Source organism: Trichoplusia ni, chromosome 3 (genome assembly GCF_003590095.1).
Source record: "Trichoplusia ni isolate ovarian cell line Hi5 chromosome 3, tn1, whole genome shotgun sequence".
Taxonomy (NCBI): Eukaryota; Metazoa; Arthropoda; class Insecta; order Lepidoptera; family Noctuidae; genus Trichoplusia; species Trichoplusia ni.
The window spans coordinates 20,027,437-20,040,186 of record NC_039480.1 but is presented as its reverse complement, the minus strand read 5'-3'; the positions used below and the strand labels follow the sequence as shown (position 1 = coordinate 20,040,186).

Below are 12,750 nucleotides of genomic sequence, written 5' to 3'. Positions count from 1 at the left end.
CTAATGTAGGACTAAATAAAGGTCTAAGTATTTATGTGAACTAGGGTTTCAAAGATTGAATTATTATGCACATAGTTGCAGGTCTAAATTCCAGCAACTGTTTTAATATGTAATTTTCTGATATGCATAGGCAATAAGTTAGCCTGATACACATGCCCGTCATTGCTCCTCCTGGAATGGCTTGTTGCTTCATCCACTATATCCTACTTGCAAAAGAAATATATCATTTCATGTCAAAGTAGAAACCCTGGCCCTGGTCCTGGTTAGCGTCAGCCTTCGGTGTTCAATGACAGTCAATTTCTCCAGATATATCGCCTCTGTGCACTGTGTACCCGCAAAATTAGTACAGAGCCTTAAAAATTACGTAGTTTCAGTTAAACATATTATATTTCTACGTCCCCGGGACTTAATATGACCCCGGCCTCTTGTTGCCCCACTTCTGAACGAAGGTCTCTCTCTTGAACGAGCATCGCTCAATTAAGTTATTTTTTTATAACAGTAGCAAAGAGAATTGGTTTCAAATGAGTTAGGTTTTGTTTGTGTTGGACGTGACGCCAGTAATCTAGTTTTCGGTCACCTAATGTAAGATTGGGAATTATTAATATATTTTAAGAAATAAAAGGAAAGATATATTGAAATAAATAAAATTGTCATACGATATAATATTCCGCGATATTACATAACGCCCTCTTGGCTCAAACTAAGCAAAGCTTGTATTAAGATTACTAGACAACTGATAACTTATTTATGTATTTCTAAATACATACATAATATAGATAACTAGCTGTTGCCCGCGACTTCGTCCACGTGGTTAGAATTTTCCCCGTTTTTTCCACATTTTGCATTGTATCTTCGCTTCTATTAGTCGCAGCGTGATTTTATATAGCCTAAAACCTTCCTCGATGGTCTATTCAACATAAAAGTAATAATGTTACAATTTAAATCATTAGTTTCAGTTCCTGAGATTAGCGCGTTCAAACAAACAAACTCTTCAGCTTTATATATTAGTATACTTTATATATTAGTATATAGATAGTATAGAAGTATAGATGTAACAGTGTACTCATTGTTGATGAGCCAAATTAATAAATACTTTAAATCATTGTCAACTTCAAATGTATGGCATTAATGTATGACCCAAACATACGTACTCTAAGTACCGTAGTTTCAGGGCGGCGTCACCCCCTATTCGCGTCGATCCATCCCCGGTTTCGCCCCGGTTAAATAATTCAGTTGAATCGATATAGGATCGCAGCGGTGCTATGGCGTCTTGTTCAGCCCGTTGCGTAGTTTCAACCCACTCATGTGTAACTATGTACTCGCTGGCTATGTTTTGGGGGTTTTGACAATAATAATAAGGAATGATTTTAGGAAATGGGTTTTTTGAATGATGTTTTGTAGAGTAATTAATGTTTTATAGGTATTATTGAGATTCTAATATAAAAAATGGTAATATATTTCTAATGTTTGAATGAATTATTAGTAAATATGTGAGAAGGCATTATTTCAAGTGTTTGGGGATCAGTAATTAAATGGTAAAAATTAATAGATTAAAAAATCTAAATACCCACTTACCCACGTTTTTGAATGTCAATTTTGTTAGTTTTCATATGATAGTTGTAAATTGCATTGTCATCGGGTTTGAAGCTACCCTAAAAATTTCAGCCTGCTAACTTATTGGGAAGTGCCTCAATATTGAGTTACAAAAATCCAACCGGAACCACAAACATGCAAACAAACAAGAAAGTGGGTTTATGAAAATGCGGGAAAAACTGAACTCTATTGCTGAGGCTCCTCTGTTTGTCCCCAAACTATATTGCATAAAGCGTGATAGCTAGACAGATGAAATGCACAGATTATATATTTCAGTTACCGCTACAGCAATGAGTAAAAATAAAGATGGAATAACCAACGGTTTTTACGTAGCTATTAATTTGTTTGAGGACAAGTTAAGTCATAGGTAACAAATTTATTGGTCACCAGACTGATATTTTTTAGGCCTATTTGTACGAAAACCTCAATGTATGTATACATATCTATATACTTATACTTATACTTACTAATATATAAAGCTGAAGATTTTGTTTGTTTGTTTGTTTGTTTGTTTGAACGCGCTAATCTCAGGATCTACTGGTCCAAATTGAAAAATTCTTTTTGTGTTGAATAGACCATTTATCGAGGAAGGCTTTAGGCTATAAACCATCACGCTGCGACTAATAGGAGCTAAGATATAATGGAAAATGTGAAAAAAACCGGGCAGGTAGGTATACCTAAATCATAACTTATATCTTCTACCCACGGGGACGAAGTCGCGGGCAACAGCTAGTCTAATATATAAAATTCCCGTGTCACGATGTTAGTTACCGTACCAGTTCGAGCGATTTTTATGAAGTTTTGTATACATATTGGGTAGGTCTGAGAATAGAACAATATCTATTTTTCATACCCCTAAGAGATAAGGGTTACTCACACAAAAAAAAAAATTTTAGTTTTTGGACGAAATTGTTTTTTTTTTTTTTTTTTTTTTTTAATGTGTCATTAAAAATATATACAACTAAAAAATATATTAGGCAAAACAACGTTTGCTGGGTCAGCTAGTATGTATTTAAAATACTGATTGAAAAATCGGACCTTGGCCAAGCACACAAATAGTTAATCCAAATCCATCGACTGCACGGATAGCCGAGTGGTTGAGGTCATCACGCCAAACTCATGGTGCGTGACGTGTTAGTTCGATCCCCGTAGGACAAGCATTTGTGTGATCCACGAATGCTTGTTCTGAGTCTGGGTGTCTTTGTGCATGTGAATTGTATGTTTGTGAAACACCCCGCGACAAAAGGTTCAAATTCCTTAGAGCGGAAGGCGTTTTTTTTTCTTTTAAATTGAAGACTTTCTTATGATAACACTATGTACACACATATTAAACACCTGCTTGGAAAACGGCCTATTTGAAATAAAAACCTTTTGATTTTGATTTTATTACTGTTGATACGGCAAGGACTGGTCTTAACGTAAATATAAAAAAAAAGTTAAGTGAGTGTCAGAAGCGCGACAATGAGGGTTCCGTACGAATAGGTTTCTAGGCGCCCATCATATTAATAAGCGGACCAACCTTTTCGTAAATATAGACACTAGCGAGCTGGGATTCTATGAGAAACCCTTAATCATCATTCCCATCTCTTCTACCTTCAGGTTCTTGGTGTGCGTCACGTACTTGGAGATCTACAACGAGGAGGTTCGCGACCTGCTCGGCAACAACCCTCACCAGAGTCTGGAGGTCAAGGAGAGGCCGGATATAGGCGTGTTCGTCAAAGATCTCACAGGTATAATAATTATTATTAATATTCTACAAAGCCGCTGGGCCTCGTTGGACGCAGGTGGCAATAAACCGGTCGTGCTGGAGAACGTATGGAGAGCCTATGTCCAGCAGTGGACAGCTATAGGCTGATGATAATGATTAATATTCTAAAACTATCACAGCGCCATCTAGTGTCAAACTAAGCAGAGTTTGCATTATGAGTACTAGACAACGGGGCCCCAAATCAGCTGTTTAAAATATCCGATGAATGATATAGCAAAAATATTAGCAAAATGCTTAAGAGAATACGAATAGTGCCGGTTTTCTAACGGTGCCGTTGCCTTGACCGTTTCTGGCAAGTAATAATAAGTATATTGTACACACAGGAATTATAAAAAAACAGCACGCAAGCCGGGTTTCGCACCTATGACCTATGAATTATCAGTCTAACAGTCTTACCAATAGACCATCACTCCTATGTACGGAGCATTGCAACGCTTTGCCATACACCGACACAAAAACGCGGATGACGTAGCACGACGGTTCAGGATTAGTCAGTAAGGGTCTGACAGTACCCGTTTCCCCTCCAAGGCAGCGGGTGTCCATGATAATAGACCTATACCCCTTAGTATAATTTCTGTCAATCATCATCGGCCTAGCCTTTTCCCAACTATGTTCCGGTCGGCTTTCAGTGTTACCGGTATCAGCTAAGTACCACTGTTTTACAAGGAGCGACTGCCTATCTGACCTCCTCAACCCAGTTACCTGGGCAACACGATACCCCTTGGTAAGACTGGTTGACTTTTGTCAATATTCCTATTAAACTCTTTTTTCTTCATTTCTAGGCTATGTAGTTCACAATGCGGATGAATTAGAGAAAATAATGGCAGTTGGCAACAAGAACCGCCATATTGGAGCGACGGCCATGAACACAGAGAGCTCTCGCTCGCACGCGATATTCTCCATCACTGTCGAGAGCAGCAAGAAGGGGGGAGACGGCAAGATGCACGTCAAGATGGGGAAACTGCACCTTGTTGATCTTGCGGTAAGGTTCAAATTGTAATGACAACTATTAGGATTTGTTCTCACTAGTTTTTTAAAAGTAAGGAGGTTAATTTGGAAATGCATCTTGTGAATTGGTGGTAAGGTGTAAATTTCAATGATAACTTTAGGATCTATGTTGGCCTGTGTTTTACATAGGTATAGGTTGAGAGTAGTAAGCTGTGTAGATAGGAAAATGTATCTTGTTGATATCGCGGGAAGGTTCAAATTGCAATGATAAGTCTGGGTGTCTAAAGATCAGAAACATGGGAATAATAGACCTTGTTCATTAGCTGTAAGGTTCGAATTGCAATGGCAACTTTAGGCTATTAGCTATGGTGGGTTTTCTTCATTCCCATGAAGCGAGCAAAGAGAGGCCAAAATTAGGTTGGCAAGATTGGGAAGATGGTGTTTAGTTAGGGGAAACTGGACCTTATTAATCTGGTGGCAAGGTTCAAATTAAATTAACAGCTTGAGTAATACTTCGTGAAGCTGTATTTTACAAAAAGGTCGTAATTAATACGATGCGTGTATAGGAAAAAGAACACTATTAACTAAGCGGTAACGTTTAAACTTCATTGATGTACAAAAAGGTCGTAAATAATAAGATGATTAGATAGCAAAACGCACTTTGTTTATAAATCGGCAACGTTCAAATTAATTGGCATGGAAACGGCAAATCTAATACATAAAATTCCCGTTTCACGATGTTAGTAACCGTACTCCTCCGAAAAGGCTTAACCGATTTTTACCAAATTTTATATGCGTATACAGTAGGTCTGAGAATCGGCCAACATCTATTTTTTATACCCCTAAGTGATAAGGGTTGCCCACACAATTTTTTTTTTGACGTATTTTTTTTTGTTTTTAATTTATTATCATGTGTCCTTTTATTAGGCAAAATATTTGCTGGGTCAGCTAGTTATATATAAATACTATAATATATAATACCACCTAAGACACACGAAACCCAACTCTATCCCCCACCCCACAGGGTTCAGAACGCCAAAGCAAGACGCACGCAACGGGCACTCGTCTCAAAGAAGCAACCAAGATCAACCAATCCCTCTCGGTGTTGGGCAACGTGATCTCAGCGCTGGTCGACGGGAAGTCCACTCACATACCGTACAGGAACTCCAAGCTCACCAGGTTGCTTCAGGACTCGCTTGGAGGCAACTCCAAGACCGTTATGGTGAGTTGAGTGTCCGTTTTAAGAGTAACCTTTTGACAGGTCGTGAAAATTGGGCAAATGGCGAAGGACACGTTACTGATAAAAATTTTTGCTTGGTCAATTTCATGACGAAGAAAGATGATATGGATTTTGGAGGTCGTTTGTTCGATTCCAACCCACTACAAATGTGTGTTGTGCATGATCATTTGTTCTATGTCTGGTTGTAATTTATTTATGTTGTCAGTTGTCTAGTATTCCTTAACTTACAAAGTTTGTATATTTAGATAATAGATGGCGTTGTGTGAAATTTGAGAAATTTATTATTATTTCCTCCCCAGGTTCAATTGGAAAAAAATGCATCCATACACACATACGTTCGCCTTTATAATAATAGTAGGATTATTAAATGATGCGAAGGTTTACTCACGCGTATTTATCGGGATTGCCCGATTATTTAATAATTAATCTTTTACGATAGTTACTATCAAAATGCGTTATGCGTATTTATCGATCGCCCGACTAGTTTCAATACCCAACTGGAGTCCTTAATCATGAGCTGACGCGGCGACTCCGATAAATACGCGTGAGTAAACCGCTACATCATTTAATAATGAATCATTCTCACGATGGTTACTATCAAAATATTAATAGTATTTATAATATTGGTCGTATTTGAACAGATCGCAACCATCGGACCAGCTGACACAAACTACGTGGAAACTATAAGCACTCTCCGGTACGCGAACCGCGCCAAGAACATTGAGAACAAGACGCATGTCAACAGCGAGCCTGGGGACGCGCTGCTCACTAGGTAAGCCCACTGTCCCACTGCTGGGCCTAATCTCCCAATTTACAATATATTTACAAACGAAATCTATTTAGTCCGAGATTTCCAAAAACTATTGGACAACGCAATTTTATTTTATTTCTGTAAACAACAAATGCAAGGGATAGTCATTCAAAATGTCGTGTGACGTCACTTACCAGTACTCTTTTTGCTAGCAAGTGATGTTTCAATCCTTCTTTCATTTAGAATTATGTGCTAAAATGAAAATCAGAAATGTGTCTGATAGACTAAAGAAGATTTTAAGTATTAGATTTAGTCAAAAACCCTATTTCCATTCATTTATCGGCCATTGTAAACAGCAGAATCGAGGCCCTGTAAGGCTGTTGGTAAAATTAATTGGAAATTTATGATTATTTGCAGCTTAACTTACTTTTACAAGTCAATTTTCAACAGAAGGAGTTAAATGATATTTCCGTTAAACCACTAAAACTGTTTTTCTTTCTAGATTCCAGCAGGAGATTGATCAGCTTAAGAAACAGCTGGATGAGTGTACGAATGGTGAGCATATTAACTATTAATACTTTACAGACAAACTTGGAATATTTATTTATTGATTTACTTTCGTGGCAAAATGTTTTGATCGCTGATAAGACTCTTGCTATCTCTCTAACCTGAAGGAGTATTATAGAGATGAAGAATGATATTATAACTTAGTTATTTTTATTAATTTGCTGATTTAAAACAGCACAAAGGAATTTAATCCTTGTTTCGCAGTTTTCACAAAAATTTAAATCACGTGCACAAGGACTCTCAATCTTAGAGCAAGCATTCGTGGATACAGCTTGGGATCGAACATGTGACCCTCCTCGCACAGAGGGTTTTCCGCAGTGTTTTTTTAATATGGGAGCTTAAAAAGTCATGAATTTTTTCATGACATGCAGGCTTCAAGTACTATATTGAAATACGACAGTTAAAAACATCTTTAAATAAAAAAGTGAGTGTATAAAAACGTGTGAAAATATATATTCTACTCTCATTAACAGAAGAAGTGGATGAGGAAGGCGAGGAGGAGGAGATCTCGACGAGGAGTTGTTCAGACGACACCCTGACGGAGCCCGAGCTGGACGCGCTCGACCCGGACGAGAAGAAGATGCGCCGCAGGATGAGGCGAGAGGAGAAGGTGGGAGATACTGCATTATTAAAAAATAATTTGCCCACTCAGAATCAGAATCAAAAAAAATAAATCAAATAGGCCGTTTTTCCAGGCATTTTCGAACGTTACAATGATGACTCTAGTTGCACTGTGTCTCAATGCCACAATCCTTGTGTTGAAAGAGTTTCACAAATATACAAGTCACAAGCACAAAGATATCCAGACTCAGGACAAGCATTCGTGGATCACAAGAATGTACGGTCATCTTACGCGGGATCGAACCCACGACAACTCGAGCACACCTCAACCACTCGGCTATCCGTGCAGTCTACTTGATTTTTCTTCGAAGTAAATTTATTCGGGAACAGAATATTGGTATTTGCTTAAGAATGTTGAGTTTTGTTCATGATACCTAGATAATTGTTTTGTTTGCTTTTAGGAAAAACTCAACAGGGAGAAGGCCCATCTGCCCGCAAAGTTCTAGAAGAGAAGAAAGCAGAACTACAGAGGACCAAGTGAGTGATACACATACACAAACTGATTCATGTTCATTGTAATATTTATCCTACTCATATTATAAACGCGAAAGTTTGATCCGCTTTCACTCAATAACCACTGAACGGATTTAGACGTAACTTTGGTACACAGATAGTTTATAACCAGGATTAATTAACACTCATTATAGTTTTTATCCTGATTTTATGTTACCGTGGGAACATTTTTAATTTGTAGCGGGCAGGCCCGCGTCAATAAAATAATGTTATTTGAGTAGGTGCAAGCAAATATTACATGTCATTTCATCATCATCATCAGCCACAGCCTTTATCCTCCCTCTGCTGGACATAGGCCTCCCCTTTTTCGTTGCCAATTTCTACGGTCCTGTGCTAGCCTCATCCAGACTCGACCCGAGACCTTTGATATAATGTCTTCGACCCATCTTGCTCCGGACGACCGACGCTTCTTTTGCCTTGTCTTGGCCACCATCCTGTCACCGCCTTAGTCCACCTGCATCACTTCCTCTGGCCAAGTGGCCGCCCAGCTCCACTTCAGCCTCGTTATTGTGTCACCGACGTCTCGAACATGTCATTTAATAATGATAAAATATGCTGAACTTGTGTTAACATGTAACATCCTCTGTATACTGCAAACCATTATAAATGATGTGTAACGGTTTACTCACGCGTATTTATCGGGTTAGCCCGACTAGTTTCGGACCCAACCGGAGTCCAAATCTTGTCTTAGTCTTTCAATAGCTAGTTATTGTATACGATTATACCGTCATTTTATTTAAGCATATCTAATCTATTTTTCACAGAAAACAGCAAGAAGAACTCAAAGACAAGCTCCAACGGCTGGAGTCCAAGGTCCTCGTGGCGGAGAGAACCTCCTGGACAAGGCTGACGCCCAGCGGCGGCTGCTGGAGCAGGCCGCGCGGGAGCTGGAGCTGAGGAAACTCAACGAGCTGCGCCTGCAGGAAGACCTGCAGAAAGAAAGAGGTGAGGGGGGGGCAGGGTGATAGGACCGGCGGGGTAGGGCGTGAGCGCGGTCGGTCGGATATTAAAACCAAAATTGAATTATTAAATAACTTTATTTAATTTCAGGCTGAACGTCTGGATCTCGAAGAGCGTTACTCTAGTCTTCAAGAGGAAAGTGCAGCCAAGAGTAGGAAGCTGAAGAGAGCTGTGCAACTCCTCAACTCCGCCAAGGCAGAGCTGGCTGACCAGCAGCGGGAACAGCAGAGAGAGATGGAGGGCATCCTGGACTCCGTCAGGTCCTTGAAGAGAGAGATCCAGTTGGCGGACTTGGTCCTGGACTCGTATATACCGAAGGAGTATCAGGTGAGGTTTTGATTTAAAATATCTAAAAACCCAAATTTCCGGTCTAGCCTTTTTAACAGTTGTAAATTGCAATGTCATTGGGTTTGAAGCTACCCTGAAAATTTTAGCTATTTTATTTCGAGGGAAGTGCCTCAAAATTGAGTTTTCAAAAATCCAACCGGAACGACAAACAAACAGGAAAGTGAGTGTATAAAAACAAGCGAAAAATCGTACTCTTTGTGCGATCTTTTTAACGATCAAAAATTTAGCGAAAAATTGATACCGCCCCGCGACACAAGGATTAAATTCTAAACTAACCAGGACTCAAAAAAAGAAAAATTGGCATATAAAACCAAAAATTTCATCCTATTGAATAAATTCTATATATTTATTTTGTCCCTCAGGCCCTGATCGAGCAGTACGTCCACTGGAACGAGCAGCTGGGCGAGTGGCAAGTGAAGTGCGTCGCGTACACCGGGAACAACATGAGCGCGCCTCACCACAGCCCGCAACACACCGCCGCGCATAAACATGTCAGTGTCACTTGAGATATGATTATATTTCACATTGGAAACTGGAAGCCGATTCCAACATAGTTGGGAAAAGGCTAGGCCGATGATAATGATATCTTCTTCTTTAACATATAAATGAATGCTGTTCGGTAGTCTCGCTATATCTAAATTGCTCGATTTGGCTAATTTTGGTCTTGAAATATTCTTGAAAGTCCAGGTCCAAGGAAAGGTTTCACGGTGAGGAATATGGAAAAATAGAGTGGCAACGAAAAAAAAAAGAAAAACACTACGCGGGTGAAACCGCGGGAAACGGGTAGTTTAATAACCTTGATTAGTACACAGGATAGTTTTTATCCCCTTTTATGTTACCGGGATCCCTAAGGGATCATTTTCTATCTAGAGCGACGGGAACGTTGCAGGTCGAGAATGATCTTTGAAATAAATAATCTTTCGTTGTAAATAAATATAATTTGTGTGTACCGTACAGCTAGAGCCCCCGGACCTGTCGGACCGCTACCTGTCGTACAGCGCGGCCCCGGCGGCGCGCGCGGCCTCGCGCCTGCAGCGCCCGCACACGTCCGCGCGGTCCGCGCCCGCACACCCGCGCTGCGCCAGCGGCAGTGAGCGGGGCGGAGCGAGCTATGGAACCGGATGGGGTACCCGATAATAATATCATCATCATCATCATCATCATCATCTTCAGGCGGGCCTGTCGGTCTAGTGGTCACGTCTTAAATTTTCATCTCGTGGTTACTGCGTTTTAATAAAGTGTAGCGTAGGTTAAAGCGAGCTGTACGAGGTATAGAAGTGGATGGGTCGGCAATAACTAACTGTAATTACCAGTTTTTACTGGCACAATAAGCTTGTGTTGCTTTTCGTGTAGCAACATTTTAAAATAATCAGTAATAATATCCTGTAGGTTGAAAAGCCGCACTACACCAGTGACAGTAAGCTGAAGGGGAACGAGGTATAGAAGTGGATGGGTCGACAGTAACTAGCATAACGTCTATTTACTATGATCACAAAGTCACAGATATTAAACGTAATTGTGGTGTAGATTGTCTTGTTTTGCTGCATTTTAGTAGGACTAATATTCTATATCCGGTAGTGTAGGTTAAGCAGCGCTATCCGAGGTTTCAATATGGATGGGTGACTTACCAAAGACCTTCCAGTTGCTGCGTTCACTCACCACTGTTAAGACAGTACAAGTCTAGGTTGGGATTTGGATGGGTGATCGTAACTACTTTTATACCCAGTTACAGCAGTAAAACCTCATTAATGCCATGATATCTAATTAAAGAAACGTTAAGCTACCTGAGCCGAGGTTTGGATTTAGATGGGTAACCGCATGGTTCCATTAGTTGCGACACTATACGTATTACATAGCTTTTAGATGAGGTTTCCTGTATTCCTTATTAATTGCCTTTAATTAATATGCAGCTAATTTAAATATGTGTGATATAATTTTGAGTGTAACTAAATTAGGGCCGAATTACAATGGAAAAATTATACCTTGGTCGGGACTTGAACCTGTGACTCTTGGTTATATGCCAGACCCTTTATCAACTAAGCTACAGATTACTTACCAAGACTTTGTTTATTGCAACGTGACACGACTTATGGTGCAGGTTCAAATCCTGTCTGAGTATTGAATTTTTCAAATTGTAAATTGCAAATATTAACTGATTGGAAGCTTTTATGTGTTTTTAAATGATATAGAGTAGTTAAAATTAGGTATTCGCAAATATACTCCATCCGTTTTAGAAAAACCTTTTGACAGTTTTGTAATTTTAACCTTGAGACGGACGAAAATTAAAAGCGAATTTTCAGCCTAAAGTTGTATTCACTTTAAATCGTGTCGGTAAAGTGTTGGTAAATTTTACGACCTGTCAAAAGTTTATTCCAAAAACGGACAGAGGGTAAACAGCTTTTTCAAACATGTATTCCTAATATAATGACAAAATTTAGCAAAAAAAAAGTATTTAGAATTAAAATAATGTTTTACTCATTTTAATAATATTCTAAATTGTATTAGATCGTAGTTAAGCACTCATATGACAAAATTAATATATTTTTATTAAAAAGTGATTTTTTATACTTGAAAACTATTTAAAACGGTGTTTCAATCTTAAGCTAATATTACGGAAAACATGCATTCCACAACTATTAGACACAGAATAAAAGATAGTGCTCATCGCCCAAACCACGTCCTGGCCATGACTGTTTAACTAGAGGTTGTGGTTCGATTCCCACTCAGGACATATGATTGTATAATGAGCACGATCATTGTTACTTGTCTGGGTGTAATTTATCTATATAATGTATGTATTAAGAATATATAAGTATATTTATCAGTTGTCTAGTACTCATAATACAAGCTTGCTTAGTTTGAGACTAGATGGCGTTGTGTGAAAAGTTGTGGTACCTATATTATATTTTTTTGAGCTTTTGCTGCCGGGGGCAGCGGTTTGGTCCGAAAGTGTTACCGTGTACACGAAGGGCAAAGAAAGGAACAGGGGTGGGTTTTAGTCAGTAGAAGTCTGACACTCCCTTCCGCTCAACCCAAAGCGAAATCATTTGATAATTTCCTATCTACCATTGGCTATAAAAGACAATAATGATAGCAAAGTTTAAAACACCGTTTTAAACGTTTTGTAAAATAATTTTAAGTATTGTCAACCAAAAATTTATGAACTCATTTTGTTATTTGTATATTTTGTTTTTAATATTATTTTAATGTTGCAATATTGATTTTCTATATTATGTTCTGATCACGGCTTTTTGATAGGTTGGTCAACGTGTTGTCTGTCAGATTTTGAAGCTTTTCAATTGGTTTTTTTAATCTAATTCTTCAGCCAATGGCAGTAAGTAATAGAATAACTATCCTATAGGGACATTGATTAGCCTTTCGAAAAACGCCGGTAAAGTGTATATTATGAACTTTTAAAGTCATTATTATTAACTAGCTCTT

At 38.8% G+C, this 12,750-nt stretch overlaps 1 pseudogene; it reads left to right on the top strand.

Moving 5' to 3' along the window:
• The window catches only part of LOC113492346, a 49,013-nt pseudogene extending 38,476 nt beyond the window's left edge, over positions 1-10,537 (top strand).
• Positions 10,538-12,750: the final 2,213 nt, after the last annotated feature.